We start from the raw sequence: 19056 nt of genomic DNA, 5'->3' as shown, positions 1-19056 counted from the left end.
ATATTTTAACATAGGTGAGTTATAGAGTACTTAACATGGAAAGAATATAGAGATCATCTATTTAAGAAATCTCTTTTATAAGTAATAGTAATTTCCTTTATAAATAACAATACTGAGGCATACAAAGGAATAGAATCTTCTTCTGGATGTCCCAGACAGAGGTCAAAGTCAGGTCTTTTATCCAGCCAGTGATTCAGTGATTTGGGGACTGCTTATTAACGATAGTCTGTAGAAGTAAAATTGTCCCTCATCAAACCAATCTCCAAGCTTGCTGCAGCAGATTGTATTTCCCATCATGCCCCTGTTTGTATATTCTATCATACATACTATTTTTATAATATGGTGCAATACTGTTCCATTAATAGGTGAGGTCTTTTTCCCTCACCTTGAAACTGAGTGGGCTTTTGTAATTCACCCAATAAAATATGGCAGCGATGACACTGAATGATTTCCAAGGCTAATTCATAGAAGGTGTTGTGGCTTTTGCCAAACGTTCCTCTTTCTCAAGACTCTTGTTTTGGAACGCATGTTTTAAGGATGGCCAAGTCATGTAGAAGAGCCATGTGTTGGTGTCCTAGCTAACAGCCCAAGATGAATTTTACCCAAAGGGTAAGACCTGTGAGCCCTCAGAAGATTTGATTTCCAGCCTTTGAGTCTTCTTTATGATGTTCAAGAAATCATGGACCAGAGACAAGCCATCTCTGCTGTGCCCTGTCATAATTCTGTGAGCACAATAACTGCTTGTTTTATGCCAGTAAGACTGGGGGTAATTTGGTATGTAACCATCATAATAGGAATACATTTTGGACCAAAGTGAAGAAGTACCATAACCAAAATCTCAAGTGTATGGAAGTGGCTTTGATTAAGAGATTGATGGAATTGGAAGGACCATGACGATAGTCTTAGTGGAGACCAGGTGAGTTTCTTGGAGGATCTTGAGAAGAATATATGGGTAGCAGAAGTCATGCCCTCCAAGAGGCTATTGGTGAGGTCTTAAAAGAACATGAGGAAAATGATACTGCAAGCTGAAAGTCAAGGACTTTTGTTCGTGATGTAGGGGGAAGAACATTTATCAACACAGTTACCTGTAGGAATCTGGAAAATAGGAAAGGTACCTCATGAACTTGTTCAGTTTTTGAGTAAAATTTATAGCAAAACATAAAGGAGTCAGGCTTTGCCAATTTTAAAAGTAAAACTGTTTCTCATTCCAGACTCTCTAAGATTCTCAAATTAGGAAATGTTTTCTAGTTGGGGATCAAATCCAGGATAATGTCAAGGAAACATTTTATACAGATAAATGCAAGAGTGTGACTGTAAAACCTTATTAAAAATGAATGAAGGTTTAAGGTGGTGCTTCGAACAAATAACAGGGCTTTTGAAGATCTTAAACATGTCTCCCCTGTCCCACCTTAGTGAATAGCGACCAAGTTTAGCAGTTATTTTGTGTCAGTCCCACTACTGAATGTTGGGTACGTCAAGGGTAGATTACTTGCCTCTGATACACAGGCCTGAAGATGGAGAGGAACATACATAAGGAGCTATATTTAAGAAAGTGCATTTGAGAACTCATCTGTACCTAAACCTGATTCATGTGACAAGATCCTTAACTTTGACCTGATTTTGTAATAGGACTTGAGGGTCTCAGGAGAGATTTTTTTTTTGCACGTGCCGGGATTGTGAATTATCATGGCCAGAAAGCAAACTGTGGCAGATTGCCTTTCCAATCCCATCCCACATGCCATTCTTCCAATGTGATGGTGGCATTTCCTGGTTCCTTCTGCCTGACACTGGGTAGAACTTGGTAACTGCCATGAGCAGTAGAATGCAGTGGAAGTGACACTGGGTAACTCCTGAAGTAAGCCTATCAAAGGTGATGTGGTTTCTGCCTGGTCCTCACTCTCTTTTGGGATGCTCACTTATGGAGCTCAGTCACCATAGCTTGAGGCATCTCAAGCCACATGGCAAGGCCATGTGTAGATGTCCCAGACAGCAGCTTCAACTAACCTGGCAGCCAATAGCCAGAAAAACCATGTGGGACTTGGCTTAATGAGCCTTTAGATGATTCCAGCCCTCAGTCTTCAAGGACTCTGAGGACTTCCAAGGACATTAATGTCTCTCTCAGAGGCCTCAGACACGGTGGTGTACAGACACACTCTTCCCTCTGTGCTCTGTTCTACAGATTTCTGACCCCAGAATCAGTGAGCACAATAACTTGTTGTTTTATGTCACTAAGCTTTGGGATAATTTTTTACTCAGGTATAGTAATTGGAACATGAGTCATTTAAATAGGATCTTGAATGCCTAAGTGTATGACCATGATTTAGTCACCATAGGTATAAAGTATGGTGCTTGTGAGTCTAAGTAACAGAAACTGGACTCAAACTAGTTTTAAAAATATAGAAGATAGATTATCTCACTTAACAGGGAACTTAGAGGTTAGATAAGTTCTAAGTCTGGTATTCTCAATGGTTTAGTGACGTCATCAAAGAGCTCAGGCTCTTCATCTCTTCATGGAGCCTTTTTTTTTTAAAGATTTTATTTATTTATTTGACAGAGAGAGAGGGATCACAAATAGGCAGAGAGGCAGGCAGAGAGAGAAGGGGAAGCAGGCTCCCCGCTGAGCAGAGAGCCCGATGTGGGGCTCGATCTCAGGACCGTGAGATCATGACCTAAGCCGAAGGCAGAGGCTTTAACCCACTGAGCCACCCAGGCGCCCGCATGGAGCCATTCTTAAGGATGGCTTCATTCTTAAGCTTTATTTCAGTCTGGCAACAAAACGTTTTGGAAGTCTGTTTTCTATCTATCACAAGGGGATCTAGAAGAAAGAAGGAGTTTCTTTCTCCCTTTGGTTCTCTCTTGAGGCAGGAAATTTGCCTAGGTGCGATCCTCTTCCCCCAGTGAGATTTCTGTACATTTCATTGCCAGCCAAAAACTCTTAATGACTGGCAGTGGCAGGTTGGGGAGGGGGGTGCGGAGAGAAATGACCATGATTGGCTTAGTCCCTTGTTTGGGGCAGCATGGCTATGGGGAAGTCACCTTCATGTTCACTATACCCTTCTATTGTTTATTTCATCCCAATCACTAAAAAGAAGAACAGGGTTTGGTGAGCTCAAGGTAGTAGAAATTGCAACTTTTGGCCATGCCTGAAGTGTCCTGCTTATAATCAGATCTAGAGAATAAACAGGAGATGATGTGCAATGTTTGAAATTTCTTTAAAGGTTGGCTCTGTAAGGCAAGTCCTCTAATGACTACTTTAAGCTTCTAGTCTCTGATTTCAGTGTGAGTCTTGTCACCAGGTGAAAGGTGTGCTTGTGAACGATCCCACCTGTAAGTAACTGAGAAAAACAAGAATATAGGGCACCAATATACACACATTAATTAATCTTTTTTGGTATAGCGGTCAAGAATTCAGGCTTTGGGTTCAGGCTGATGTGAGTTTCCTCATCTGCAAAGTGGAAGTAGTATTTTCCACCTTGACAGGATGTTATAAGATTAAACGAAATAATAACACGTGGCAGTGTCCCTGGCATGTAAAGAGTACTCAATAAATGGTTAATGTTATCGTTCTTATAAAGAGCACCCATTGTGCCATGGCTTATAAATTGGAGAAAAGTTTTAGCACTACACATAAGTGTCCTCACTTTCAAGTTTTTTTTGTTGATTAGTGCTGTGATGACATAATATTTTAGCAAATAAAGAAAAAATATTTTTGAATGGACACATATGGAAAGTAGCCCTTCAATAAGATGTAAATATGTGGCTTACCTTGCACACTTTACATTCAAACATAGTTATATTCAGCATAAGCCACAACTGAGGTATTTCATTCTTAAAATGTATATGACCTAACAATATATTACTCAGTAAAATAAGAAGGCATTTTGATGACCTATTTCTAATTTATCGTTATTACTTATACATATGATACATATTTATTTGTAACACAAATATATCTTTTTGGCCACCTATTTTATTTTCTTAAGTTACGGGCAGTACATTACTCATGAATGGCAGAGTTTGTCAGTTATTTATCTTTCCAAAGTATCTAAAAGTGAATGAAGCTTGAATTGAGCAAGGAAGTATCATAAATTAAAAAGTGAATTCTCTAAGAAAAGCTGGGAAAAGGTTTGAATATAAAATTAAAGTACATTTTGCCATAAAATGTGACTGTCAAAGTGGCATGAACCCAAATGTGAATTATGATTGGATTGAATTTGTATTTTTATCTGATGAAGCACTAAAGAATCATTTTGAAATCATTGATCTTGGCTGGCTGAAATCTTTATTTTTCTGATAACATGTCAATCAGGTATAAAGGTGGTGAGAGACAATTTAAGTCTGTGCATTTATTTGTCAATAAAATGTGTGCTTTATTGGTTTTTTTCTCAGTTGCATTGTTTTATCATGTCAATATTTCATAAGATTATATGACTGACTAATGGGAATAGCTATTACCAGTGTTGATGTACTTCGAAAATAGCAATCCATATTTTATGGACCAGAAAGAGACAAAACCTTTACCTTTGACCTTATTGAGCATAACAGTAAGGTAATGTACATGAAATTTGCTTCTTGTTTCACAGGTTCACAATTAGTTTCTAGTGGCCTCAGGGATAAATGTTAGAATAGGTAACTTATCCTTTCTTGGTTTGTAAGAGTGATTTATGGGTACAAATAAAATTATTCAAAAGGCAATTTAGGGAACAGAAATGACTTAATGCATGCCAGAAAAACAGACTATGAGCATTTTTACATGAGTCTTTGCTTATTATGAGAGCAATTAATGCATGTTCTCTGTGAACATCCTAGATAAAAATACATAAGCAAGAAGGAAAATAATCATGCCCACTGCGAACACCCAGACATACCACTGTTAATGTGAGTGTATATCCTTCCAGTCTTTTTTCTTTACATATGTATCTCTTTTCCAAAAATACATTCTATACACTGGTTAATAACTTAAGTCTTTATCAGATGGATTCTTGTACTTTTTATGCTATACCACTTTGTCCGGGAAATAATAAGCTAAAGCAGGTAATTTTTACAATATACTTTTTCTCCACTTAACGCTTTACTGCTTGTAGTTTTTCACTTCTGCATGTGAATTATGCAGTTAGATAATTTGCTTGTATAAAATGCCCTGAATTCTCTAAGTGTTTTAACAGCACTGATTTGTTGGTTGTCATGTATTTGACAAGTTATAGTTAAGTATGCTTTCAATATAACATAAAGATTTTTTTTCCCTGCAATACAGTGACAAACAAAATTAGAATAATGTAATCAGATTTCCTTTTTTTTTTTTTTTTTTTTGTAAAACATGGCTGGTAGCTAGAGTTAGGCCATGCCTCTGGCTATCTCTAAATATTTTTGACTATTGGCTGGTAGCCAGTTTCTAAGTTGGTGTCCCATGATTCTTGCTTCCTGATATCCACACCCTTACGGAGTCCCTTCCCACGTTGAAGAGAGCTGACCTGTAAGCCAATAGGATATTGTGGTGTGTGACTTTGAAGGCTAGGCTCTAAGAGGCACTGAAGCTTCCATCTTCTTCTCTTTTGTATCACTCCCTTCTGGGGGTAGCCAACTGCCATGCCATGAGATCGTTACACAGACGTATGAAGGGGTCCATGTGTCAAGGACGTGAGGCCTTCTGCCAATAGTCATCTGTGTGAACCATGATGGAAATGAATCCTCTGGCCCCAGTCAAACCTTCAAATGATTGCAGCCCTGGCTGATAGCTTGTCTGCAGCCTTTGGAGAGACTGTGAGCCAAAACCAACAGCTAAACTGCTCCTGAATTCTTGATGCACAAAAACTGTGAGAGCGTATATTTTATTTTTGCTTTAGGCCTCTAAGATTCGGGGAGTAATTTGCTATTCAGCAATGGATAACTAGTACAAACTGAAAATGAAGGTGTCTGCTAAATCAACACTATTAATTACGTTCTGAACAAACAAGTGCTTAGGAAAACATTATACCTTTAACAAGAACCCAGATGATGTTTAAGTGTTTATAACTAGCCATAGTACACATCTCTCATGAAAAGGGTAGAATTTGAAACAAACGATATGTACAAATGAAAAGGCAATCTAAAGAAGGTCAATAATACCTCGTACTTAAAAATATTTTATACTGTTATTTTTTGTTCTTGTCTAAATTGTTCTCCCCAGGGGCACCTGGGTAGCTCAGTCATGATCTCAGGGTCCTGGGATCGAGCCCCGCATAGGCTTTCTGCTCAGCAGGGAGCCTGCTTCCCTCCCCCATAACCCCCCCACCCCGGCCTGCCTCTCTGCCTACTTGTGATCTCTCTCTGTCAAATAAATAAATAAAATCTTAAAAAAAAAAAGAAATAATAAGAAATTTAAAAAAATTGTTCTCCCCAGTTTTTGTAGTTGTGATAAGCAGAAAACTTGCTCAGAGGAAATAAGCATGTATATCAACATTTCAATGATGAAGCCTTTTATATATATGATGGAACTTTTATGGTTTTCTGACATTCAAGTACATATTATTTTTTCAGAAATTTAGTTATGAGTCATACATGATTATAGCCATTAACAACAGATGTCTCCTTCTTTGCCCCAGTCTTGTGTGCAGTGGTAACAGTTTGGACAAACTGGTGTGTATCCTTCCGTAGCAGTCTGGTCATAGAACACTAGGTAAATGTATAAGCATAATCAGTTTTTTTTATAAACATGAAATATTGGTCTACATGTTCTACAATAGGCTGTTTTAGTTTAGAGAAAGAACATCTAGTACATATAGACTTACTCCGTTCTTTTCAATATTGTTTAATGGTTTAAAGTAAGCTAAATGTCCTGCCACCTGTTTTTGCATGCTTCTTGAACCGAGAGTCATTTTTTATTTTTAAATGGTTGGGGGAAAATTAAAATAAGAAAATATTTCCTGATACGTAAAAATTTTATGAAACTTAAATTTTAGTGTCCATAATTAAAGTCTTATTGGGACCTAGTCATGCTCATTCTTTTATATATTCTCAACTCATCTGAGCTGTTGCAACAAAAACTTAACAGCTGTCAAAATCTGAAATATTTACTCTTGGGCCTTTTACGGAGTTTGTCAACTCCTGATCTATAGCTTTGCTGTCTAATGCAAGTCGCAAATGTAATTATGAATTTTCTATCAGCCACATTAAGAAAAATACAAAAAGAAATAGGCAAAAATAATTTTATTTATTTTTTTAAGATTTTACTTATTTATTTGACAGAGAGAGATCACAAGTAGGCAAATAGAGAGAGGGGGAAGCAGGCTCCCCGCTGAGCAGAGAGCCTGAAGTGGGGCTCGATCCCAGGACCCTGAGACCATGACCTGCATAACCTGCTGAGGCACCCAGGTGCCCCGCAAAAATAATTTTAATAATATTATGTTTTAATTAACACATCTAAGATATCATTTTAGCATTTACTCAATATAAGAATTATAAATGAAGCATTTTGCGTGCTCATTTTTCATGATAAGTCATTGATATACAGTGTACACTTTGTGCCCACAGCACACCTGGACTTGGATTAGCCATATTCCAAATGCTTTGTAGCCACCTGTGCCTAGTGACTGCTGTTCAGACAGTATAGTTGTATAGTGCAGACATACCATAATTTATATCAATCTATCTATCTATCTATCTATCTAGAGCGTTTGCCAATAGACATTCAAGTTGTTTCCAGTTGTTTTGTCATGGTTTACATTGCTGTCCCTACACATCCTTATTTCTAGACAGTACGGAGCTCCGGAAGTGAAGTTGCTGAGTCAAAGACAAGCACACCATTCATTTTAATGGACTCAAGAATTAATTTTTTGTAGTAAAAATACTGTGTATGTCAGAATGCCTGGTGGTTTCTAAGCTGTTTCAAATGTGTCATATGCCATGATGCTTTGGCAACTTCTAGGTTGCCAACTAGGATGGGGTTTTATCCTTTTTTCATGGCTGCTGAGGTCAAGACTCCAAAAAGTTAAATGATCTGCCTGAAGACACCACACAGCTAAATAGCTAGAGCCAAGATGTAAAGTAAGTCCTGGATCATAGGGCAGTGTTCTTCCTAGCGCTATGTTGCCTTTCTAGTTCATTTGATTTTTTTGTGTGTGTGTTTTTTTTTAAGATTTTATTTATTTATTTGACAGACAGAGGTCACAAGTTGGCAGAGAGGCAGGCAGAGACAGAGGAGGAAGCAGGCTCTCCGCAGAGCAGAGAGCCCGATGCGGGGCTCGATTCCAGGACCCTGAGATCTTGACCTGAGCTGAAGGCAAAGGCTTAACCCACCGAGCCACCCAGGCGCCCCTAGTTCATTTGTTTTTTGTTTTCAATTTAATTTTGTTTTTTCAGTGTTCCAAGATTCATTATTTATGCACCACACCCAGTGCCCCATGCAATCCGTGTCCTCCTTAGTATCCACCACCAGGCTCACCCAACCTCCAACCCCCATCCCCTCCAAAACCGTGTTTGTTTCTCAGAGTCCACAGTCTCTCATGGTTCACCTCCCCCTCCAATTTCCCCCAATTCACTTTTCCTTTCCTTCTCCCAATGTCCTCTGTGTTATTCCTTATGCTCCACAAGTAAGTGAAACCATATGATAATTGACTCTCTCTGCTTGACTAATTTCACTCAGCATCGTCTCCTCCAGTCCTGTCCATGTGGATACAAAAGTTGGGTATTCATCCTTTCTGATGGAGGCATAATACTCCATTGTATATATGGACCATATCTTCTTTATCCATTCGTCCGTTGAAGGGCATCTTGGCTCTTTCCACAGTTTGGTGACTGTGGCCATTGTTGCTATGAACATTGAGGTACATTGGAATACCCTGCAATTGCACTACTGGGTATCTAGTTTATCTCTTAATTTATTCCAAAAAAATCCACTGGGCAGTGTCTCCGTGTAAGGCCCTGCGTGAGGTCCCGGCAGGTCAGCAGGGCACAAGGCCAAGGGGTTTCTGCCCCAGCCCGAGGGATATAAAAAGTAGCAAATCTGTGAAGCACCTGTACAAAAGACCCATAATTCGATTGCTTTAAGCATGCTTGAGTCCCTATTTCATGGAGAAGAAGCCCTTCATCTCATTAGAGGGATTGTGATCAAGTGATGATAAAAAAAGATAAGGACTCAGAATTATCTCAGTGTGCCTTCTGAATGAACCACTCAAAGCCTCAAGCACTTTAAATCACTGAGACGTTTAGCTACTTTCCGAGTTGCCTGATCAGATGCACTTATAGAACTTCAGAGTTTTAGACCTGTAGCTTGTCCATTTGCTGTCCCAATGCCAAGCCCCGTCAGTTAGAATGATGGACAAAGGGCAGGTACAGTTCTTACACTAAAATAGAAGGTGACATAATTTCTCCATGTGATGAAACATCTGGGCTTGGGATTCTAATATGCAACATTAATCTTTCAATGGCAGTAGGAGAATCAAGGGCTTGAATTTTTGTGAAAGAAATTGTGCACTTGAGACCTAGAAATAAATTCTTAATGAGTAGAACCAGTAAGTGAGTATATGTGTGAATGTATGTGTATATGTGTGTGTGTGTGTGTGTGTGTGTGTGTGTGTAATTGGGAGTGGAGGTGGAATTATTTCAATTATAATATGTACAGTAGAACATTTTTGTTTCATATACCTATTAATGCTTTCAGTTGCCTGCCTATCCCAGCCCCCAATCCAGTCTCTACCTTGTTCTGCACCTTGGAAATGTTGCCTTTATGGATCAAATCACATTGTTGGGTATGGCCAGTGGCAGGGGCTAAGGGATAGGAGAATGAGTTTATACCTGGCTGGGGAGTAGACTATAAAATGGATTCTCTTCTTCAACTACAGCTAACCCTTGGGCATCCTTTAGAAAGCACCTCTTTCTCCTTAACCATTCAGGTCAAAAGAATGAGTGTCCCACTGTTGCTAACCTTGACTAACTTCAGCATTCCTTGTTGATTTCCCAGAGCCTTGCCCACATCTTTGTAAATAATTCCTTTTCAAATTCTTTTCAGTGTCCTTTTGGTGTGGCAACTGTTTTCTGTTGTCCTGTCCTGTCCAGGTTACTGCCTGATATGCCCCCCCCTTTTTTTTTAATCAGATGTACTTACTTATTATTATTTGTAGACCTTTGTAGGTACGTATTGGACCATCATTATGCCTCTGGCTAAGCATTTTGGAGACAATTTTGGATTCCTATCAAAGTACACTTAGATATTCTTTGGCTTCTGGACTAATTGTATGCTTAAGTGTGTGCATTTTAAAATAGCTTTCCTGGGAAGAAGTCATCAAAAAATATTTAGAAAGGGCAATGACCTTTTGTAGAGGCATCCCGTTAAAATGTTTTATATTTTTACCTTGACCATCATTTTTCTCATTAAACAATATGCATTATTTATTAATAAGTCCATTCACAGGGACAGGCAGCAAATAGGCAAATTGGCCTTTACATTAAACTTTTAATGCTAAATCTGTAATGAGTATGCCAAACTGCTATATTTAAATAATTCTCTCTCCTCTTTCTACTCATAACTGATAAATCTTTAGTAGGACTTCTGTGTGTATACAAGGCCCATTTCTTTCTTAATGCTTTTCTGATCAAAATTAAGAAATCACATCCCTTCTAATTCTGTCTTTGGATTTTCAAGTCTATTAGTTAGAATTTAAGTATTTCTGTATTTGAGTTCACATTTCACTCTAAGGGACTGTGCACTTTACCCACAATGTTCTTCAAGTTATACTTATGAAAGAACAATCTGATTGTGTTATTTTTTTGCTTAAAAGTCTCTAGTTATTCCCCATTGCCCACCAACTAACTGTTACTGGTATATAAGTATATTTTATAGTCTCTTCTCTTTTCTCCCATTACCTTTTGCTTTGCTCCCTTCTTCTTTCTTTTTTTTTTTTAAGATTTTTAAATTATTTTTTAATTTTTTATTTATTTGACAGAGAGAGAGAGAGATCACAAGTAGGCAGAGAGGCAGGCAGAGAGAGAGGGGGAAGCAGGCTCCCCGCCAAGCAGAGAGCCCGATGTGGGGCTGGATCCCAGGACCCTGAGATCATGACCTGAGCCCAAGGCAGAGGCTTAACCCACTGAGCCACCCAGGTGCCCCTCCCTTCTTCTTTCTTCTTGTGCAATGCTACCCTGGCCATAGAAATCCGGTCAGGTCACTGTAAACTCTGCAAATCACAGTGATACCCTCCACCAAATGCTTTCACATGCTCAGTCCATCTAACCCCAGAGCTACAAAATATACAAAGTAAAACAGAAGTGGGAGGAATAATTTAAAAATCCGCAAATATGGTTGGAGATTCTAACACTTTTTTTTAGTAATTAAAAAAACTAGTAGACATAAAATCAGCAAGGATGTACAAGAACTGAATAATACCATTAACCAACTGAAATCCAACTGGCATTTACACAACCCTCCATAAAAAAAAAATACAATAAAATTCTTTTTAAGAGTACATTGAACTTACCCAAGAGAGATTATATCCTAGGTCCTAAAACAAATCGTAACACATTTAAAATTTTTGAAATAATACAAAATGATTTTGTATTATTAGAATATGTGCCATCCTATGACTATAATATTTTATACTAGAAACTAATAAGAGGAAGATAACAGAAAAAGCTCTACACACTTGTAAACTAGACAACATACTTTTCAATAATCCGTGGGTCAAAGAGACAATCTCAAGGGAAAATTGGAATATACTTTGAACTAAAAAAGTAAAAAAACATAACAGAATTTGAGGGTTGTAGCTAAAGCAGTACTTAAGTGAAAATTTGTAGCATTGAGGGCTTATGTTAAAAAGATGAAAGCTTTTTTTTTTTTAAGATTTTATTTATTTATTTGACACACAGAGAGAGATCACAAGTAGGCAGAGAGGCAGGCAGAGAGAGGGGGAGAAACGGGCTCCCTGCTGAGCAGAGAGCCTGATGTGGGACTCAATCCCAGGACCCTGAGACCACGAACTGAACTGAAAGCAGAGGCTTAACCTCTGAGCCACCCAGGCACCCCATCTTTTTAAAAAAGATTTTATTTATTTATTTGAGAGAGAGAGAACACAAAGAAGGGGAGGAGCAAAGAGAGAAGGAGAAGCAGACTCCCTGCTGAGTAGGGAGACTGAAGAGGGTTCAATACCAGGACCCTGGTATCATGACCTGAGCCAAAGGCAGATGCATAACCAACTGAGCCACCAAGGCACCCCCAAAAGAAGAAAGATCTTAAATAAAGATCTAACCTTTGCCATAAGAAACTAGAAAAAGAAGAAGAAAATAACCTAAAACAAGCAGGAAGAAGGAAATAATAGAGTGAGGTAATCAATGAAATTTAAAATAAAATACAATAGAGAAATTCAGTTAAAGCTGTTTTTTAAAGATCAATAAAACTGATAATTCTTTAACAAGACTGACAAAGAAAAAAGATAAAAGACACAGATGCTGAATATCAGGAATAAAAATAATCACTACAGACATTTAAAGAATAGTAAGAAAATAGTGCATACAATTCAGGACAAAAAAATTCAACAACATAATAAACCACTTTTAAAAAACTACAGATTGGGGCGCCTGGGTGGCTCAGTGGGTTAAGCCTCTGCCTTCGGCTCAGGTCATGATCTCAGGGTCCTGGGATCCAGCCCCGCATCAGGCTCTCTGCTCAGCGGGGAGCCTGCTTCCCCCTCTCTCTCTGCCTGCCTCTCTGCCTACTTGTGATCTCTCTCTGTGGGTCAAATAAATAAATAAAATCTTAAAAACAAACAAACAAACAAACAACCCTACAGATTACCAGGGCACTGGGTGGTTCAATCGATTGGGCATCCGACTCTTGATTTCAACTCAGGTCATGATCTCAGGGTTGTCAGATTGAACTCTGTATCTGGCTCCATGCTGGGCATGGATCCTGCTTAAAATTCTCTCTCATTGTTCTGTTTGATCCAATTCATCCTTGTTCAAACAATATTTATGAAGTGTCTAATATAGGCTGGGAAATTTCTACATACTAAATGTACAGAAATAATTGACAGAATTCCTGAAATTCAGATGTGTATCATTTTGGACATTAAGTAGTATAAGCTTTGCTTATTTTAAACTGATAATCAGAGAAATGGGAAATTACAGTTATATTTATTGACTTAAAATCCTGAAAATTTACTACATACCTCCTTAAAGATAAGGAAGTAAATTTTAAATAGTATGTTCATTTAAATCAGAATACTATGAAGAAAGGACTGTGTAATAAAAATCTATTTAAGATAAAAAAAAAAAAATTCCCTCTCTCCCTCTACACTTCTCCTGCCCCCACTCTTGAGTTCTCTCTCTCTCCAACAATCCCTCCCAAAACAAAAAATTACAAACTATCAATATTACCCAATATAAAGTAGATAACCTGAATTGTCTAATAATTAAAAAATTGAACTCAGAGCTTAAAACCCTCTGAGAAAGAAATTTGTAAGTCCAAATGATCTCACCGGCTAATTCCTTCAAACATTTATAGAAGAAATAATGACAATTATCATCAGTCTCCCTGAGAAAAGAGGAGGGAACACCTCTCAACACCTTTTGTGATGCCAGAATTACCCCAATCCTAAAACCAAACAAAAATGGTACAAAAAAAATAGAGAAAATATCTTTCAGGAACATAGGTAAAAAGTCCTCAGAAAGTATTAACTAATCACATTTATCAGGATTTAAAAATTAATATGCTGTGACCTAGTGAGATTTATTCTGGGACTTCGGTCTTTAAAAATCAACCCATGTAATTCTCCACATTAGTAGTCTAAATAAGAAAAAACACAGGAATATAGGACTCTCAAAAATCAACAGTTAGAAATTTTAAAACGATCAAAGCAAAAACTCTTGGACAGTTCACCAAAGAGGATATGCAGAAGGCAAATAAGCACACACACACAAAAATATTTAATGTCACTAGCTCTTAAGGAAATGCAAATTAAATCCAAGATGAGATACCCCTATACAGCTAATAGAAAGACTAAAATTAAACATACTGAGTCTATCAAGGGTTGGAGAGAATGTGGAGCAACTGAAAGTCTCAAACACTGCTGATGGGATCCCAAAATGATGGAGACACTCTGGGCAATAGCTTAGTAGTTTCTTATAAAATTAAATCTATAGTTACTCTATAACCTGTCTTTCGCCTAGTATGTATTTACTTGGGAAAAATGAAGACTTACATTCACACACACAAAAACCATGCATGAGTTTTATAGCAGATCTGTTCAAAATCACCCCAAACTGGAGACAATCCAATTTTTCTTCACAGGTAAATGGATAAACAAACTGGTGAATCCATACAATAAAAAAACTCCTCGGGGCGCCTGGGTGGCTCAGTGGGTTAAGCCTCTGCCTTCAGCTCAGGTCATGATCTCAGGGTCCTGGGATCGAGCCCCGCATCTGGGTTCTCTGCTCCGTAAGGAACCTGCTTCCCCACCCCCCTCTCTGCCTACTTGTGATCTCTCTGTCAAATAAATAAAATCTTTAGAAAAAAAAAAAAGAAAAAAAAAACTCCTCAGCCATAAGAAGTACAAACTCTTTTTTTAAAAATATTTTTTATTTTATTTTATTTTGACAGACAGAGATCACAAGTAGGCAGAGAGACAGGCAGAGAGAGAGAGAGAAGGAAGCAGGCTCTCTGTTGAGCAGAGAGCCCGATGTGGGACTCAATCCCAGGACCCTGAGATCATGACCTGAGCTGAAGGCAGAGGCTTAACCCACTGAGCCACCCAGGCGCCCCAGAAGTACAAACTCTTGATACACAAAATAACATGCATGAATCTCAAAGCCTATACTGAGTGAAAGGGGTCCCTCTCAAAGGGTTGCATACCATATGATTCCATTTATAATATTCTTAACCAGACAAAACTCTGGTGATGAAGAATAGATCAGTGGTTGCCAAGGTTTAGGGGTATGGAAAGAATGTGATAACCAAGGGATGGCATGTGGGAGTTTTTGTAGTTTGGGGACTGTCCAGGATATATGCTGTGGTGGTGGTTATACAGATCTGTACTTGTGTTAAAATTCATAGATGTGTACACCAAAAAAGTCAGTTTTATTGCAGTTTAAAAAGGAATCCAAATGAAGATAGGGACAACATCCCAGACATATACAAAGGTAGTGCTTGTTAAAGCAGTAGAACCAACAGGAGAACCTGGATATCCATTAAATGCAAGCGGTAAGAAGGAGCAATTTTTTTTAAAGGCTTATTTATTTATTTGAGAGAGAGCATGCACACTCTTGTGAGCAAAGTGGGAGGGGCAAAGGGAGAAGAAGAGAGAGAGAATTCTCAAGTAGACTCCCCGCTGAGCACAGAACCCTTCAAGGGACTAGATACCAGAAGGTTGAAATCATGACGGAGCCACCCAGGTACACCTGCTAGAAGTAAATGTTACATGTTTCATAACGATACAGAAGGCTGGTGGTGGGCATCCTCCAGGTTCATTCCCTGAAAAAGGAAAAGTGTTTAGCCATGAGAGGTCATTGGTTTTCTATTCTTGAAGATCTTCAGTAAAAGGATGGAAACTCTTGCCCAAGAGCTTGTAGAAGTGATTCCGGCAGAAAGTAGGTCTTCAGTTAGATTTCTGAGGTCAGTCTATTTGAGATTCTATAGGACCAGCAGGAGCGAGAGGGATGATGAAAAAACTGCTGTGGCAAGGTGAGGAACAATACAGGTTGGCTAAACGATCCATCAATCTGTCTCTCATAGGAATAGGTACAATCACAGTTATTTGAGAGATTGATAAGTTTTGGAACCTAGGCTACCAGATTAGTCTGATTTTTGGAAAATTATCCCTCAACAGAAGGTCAAGTGGGATTACTCTCAGTTTATTTTTAAAAATCCTTCTTGTAGATGCACCATATTTAATTTAAAAAGTGCTTATGCTGATTTTGTGGTGAAATTGTTCATCTATTTCTATTTCGGCAAATTCCTTAAGCAGCTCTGGTGTTATTAGGGAACAAATGAGAGGGAAAAGCCTGGAGCCCTTTTCTAGGATGTTTGCACTTGCCAACAGGTTTCTCCAGTTAGTAGTGGCTTAGAATGGTCCTTAGCCATCCTGTGTGACTCATTGGTCTCTAAGCACAGCCCAAACCCACACCATCAGCTTTCACCGGGGAGATTATTAGAGCTGCAAATTCTAGTACTTCAAGCTAGTACTCCTGAATCAGAAATGGGGGGGGGGTGTGTGTGTCCAGTAATGTGTACTTTAACAAGGCTTCCAGGTGATTCTGATGGAAGGTAAGGTTGGCTGATGCGTATTAAGTTTTTGCAACCCTGGTACGTTAGCTTTGCTTCTGACTTATTTCAAGCCGTGCTCCCGACAACCACAAAGGTGATTTTTCAAGTCACTGCAAATTCACATTCTGCTGTCCCAAGCTGACCACCTGCCCACAGAAGTTCTAGCTGGCCCGCTATTAGTTTAATTCAGGCATTTGGCATCAGAGACATTAAAATTCCATCACCAGTCTGTTTCCTACTTAAAGCCTTTTCAATTTGCAGCTTGAATTTACAATCCCCAGAATGTGCAGGAGGAACCTGAACACATACCACTCTTCAGACTCTTATGTAATTAGCTCATTATTAGTCCATTTAAGAAGACCTGGTCTTTTCTAAGTTATATATCCTGTTCTAACTTCCTTCTAAAACTTAGTCATTATATTCCTCTTTCTCTCCTTTTTTTTTTTTTTAATTTCCAATTGGTACTTATTTTCTTATGGTGCTTGCCAGATTGAGTTTAAAACTTCACTGTCTGTTTTAATATCTCAATTGGTTGCCGTAATATGACTGTAGAGGTTTTTGAACCAGAAATATGTCTGCCAAGCAAAGCTTTCTGTCTGAAACTTGAAGGTGACATGTTTCCTCATCATTTCGAGCACTGTTACAATTAAGGATTGGTGAACCCCATTTCAGTTTGAGTTAGTTGAATGTCTCATGTTTATTCAAACATCCTGGTTTCAATAAAAATTCTGGATGTGAGTTGCCAGCACTTTTTCCATTAACTTTTAAATCCCTGAGTGTTTCAAGGGAAATATAGTTCTTATGTTTCTGATTCATTTACACTTAACTCATCAGAATATTATTTTGTTAGAACTAGTTTTTGTCTAAATATCACATACCTCTTGAAGTCTTTAGAAATAGGATGTGAGTTAAAGCACGGCAAAATATAAACCAAACTGAGGCTTGGAGAAGTTGAGCCATATTTGGCTTTGTTTCTGAATTGGCCTCAAATGCCTTATGTTTAATGTTATACTAGATTAGCAGGGTTCTTTCCACTCTTCCAGAGAAATGTAACTGTCGGACTTGGACCTCTGGAGGCAGTCACACGTGCAAGGTTGGGGGTAATTATAAAGAACACAAGTGAAAGTGAACTACCTGGATAGTACCGATGCTTTCATTTCAGTGATGAGTAGGCCTCTTTCTCTAAAAGGTTCATGGGAAGAGAAGTTAGTGTGGGAAATTGGGGAACACGAAAGGAAAGCGGGTGGGTAGCTGCTCTCTGATTGAGGGTCACACATGGCAAATGTCTGAGAATCCAGAAAAACGTGAGTGAATATTAGCTGCTTAAATCAGACGATGCTTAAAAATGCACACTTTTGTGTTATTGGAGTGACAGAATGTACAAATGTGTGCTTCATACTGATGGTCCGCATGTCTGTATTAGCCGGGGTCCAGTTGAGAAAACAGATGCACATTCAGTATTTCATAAGAGAGAATTTCATAAAGGGCACTGGTTAAGTAGGTCTGAGAAGACTCAAAAACTGAGTCTAGAGGTAGTGCAGAGCTACCTACAGGAAGCAGTTTCCGTGGCTGAGGCTGAAACAACAAAGGGAATACACTGAGTTTCTCAAACCCAGAATCTTGGAGGAGGTTTCTCCGTGGAGTGGGAGATCAGACCTCTGAGAGGGGTGGGCTGTCTGCTTGCTGCTCCGTGTTCGGGAAGGTGTGGAAAGGAGCTCCGTGTTGGAGGGGATTGCTGCTACCAGGGTGACATCCCCTATTATCCTGAGTTGTGGTCTGTTCAGGATTCCCATAAGATCATTTATAGGGATCTGTCCCTCTAGTCAAAATGCTGGGCAGACAGGTTTACCTGCTTCCTTTGTCTCAGTCTCCAAGAACTTCATTGTCTTCATCCATAAAATGAGACTAACAGCCTTAACCTCTGCCCATCTCGATAGTATCTCTGGAAAATAAAGAAATTGAGGCACCCGGGGGGCTCAGTCATTTAAGCATCTGACTCTTGATTTCAGCTCAGGTCACGATCTCAGGGTTGTGGGATCAAGACCCACGTCAGGGTCTGTGTTCAGCTCGGAGTCTTCTTGAGATTCTTTCCCTATCCTCTGCCCCTCCCCCCACTCACTCTAAATAAATAAATAAATAAATAAATAAATAAACTCTTTTAAAAAATAATTAAAATAGGAGAATCAATAGTAAAACACTTGAGAAATGAGAAAATGCCAAATAAATTCTGGGTATTGTTATTTTTTTAGGCTGTACTTCAAAATGTAATGTTATAATAAGAGAAACTTAAGACATAATTGCATATAATCCTATTGCCTAATCAAGTAGATGGTTTCTCCTCCTTCTTCTTCTTCCTCTTCCTCTTCCTCTTCTTCTTCCTCTTCTCCTTCTTCTTCCATACTTCCTGTTTTATTTACTTTCTGATGTCATTGTCATTTTAAACTAAAAGCCCTAGAAGTTTTGTGTTTGAGGACATAAATGAATTATTTTTCAGTCTGCTAGTTCTCTAAAATAGATATAAATGAGGTTTTGTTGTTGTAGTTGTGGTGGTTGTTGTTGTTGTTTTAAGAAATATAGATAGGGTGCCTGGGTGGCTCATTTAGTTGAGTCTCCAGCTCTTGATTTCAGCTCAGGTTCTGATCTTGGGGTCATGAGATGCAGTCCTGCACTCAGCCAGGAGTCTGTCCTCTCCCTATCCACCTGTCCCTCCCTCCTCCTGCTCCCTCTTTCTAAATTTAAAAAAAAAAAAAATCTTAAAAAAAGAGAAAAAAACATGTACAGAAGGAAGGAAGCAATTTTAAATGAAATCAGATTATTAACAAATAGTG

Source organism: Martes martes, assembly GCF_963455335.1.
Source record: "Martes martes genome assembly, chromosome: 1".
NCBI lineage: Eukaryota > Metazoa > Chordata > Mammalia > Carnivora > Mustelidae > Martes > Martes martes.
This window is presented reverse-complemented; position numbering follows the sequence as displayed.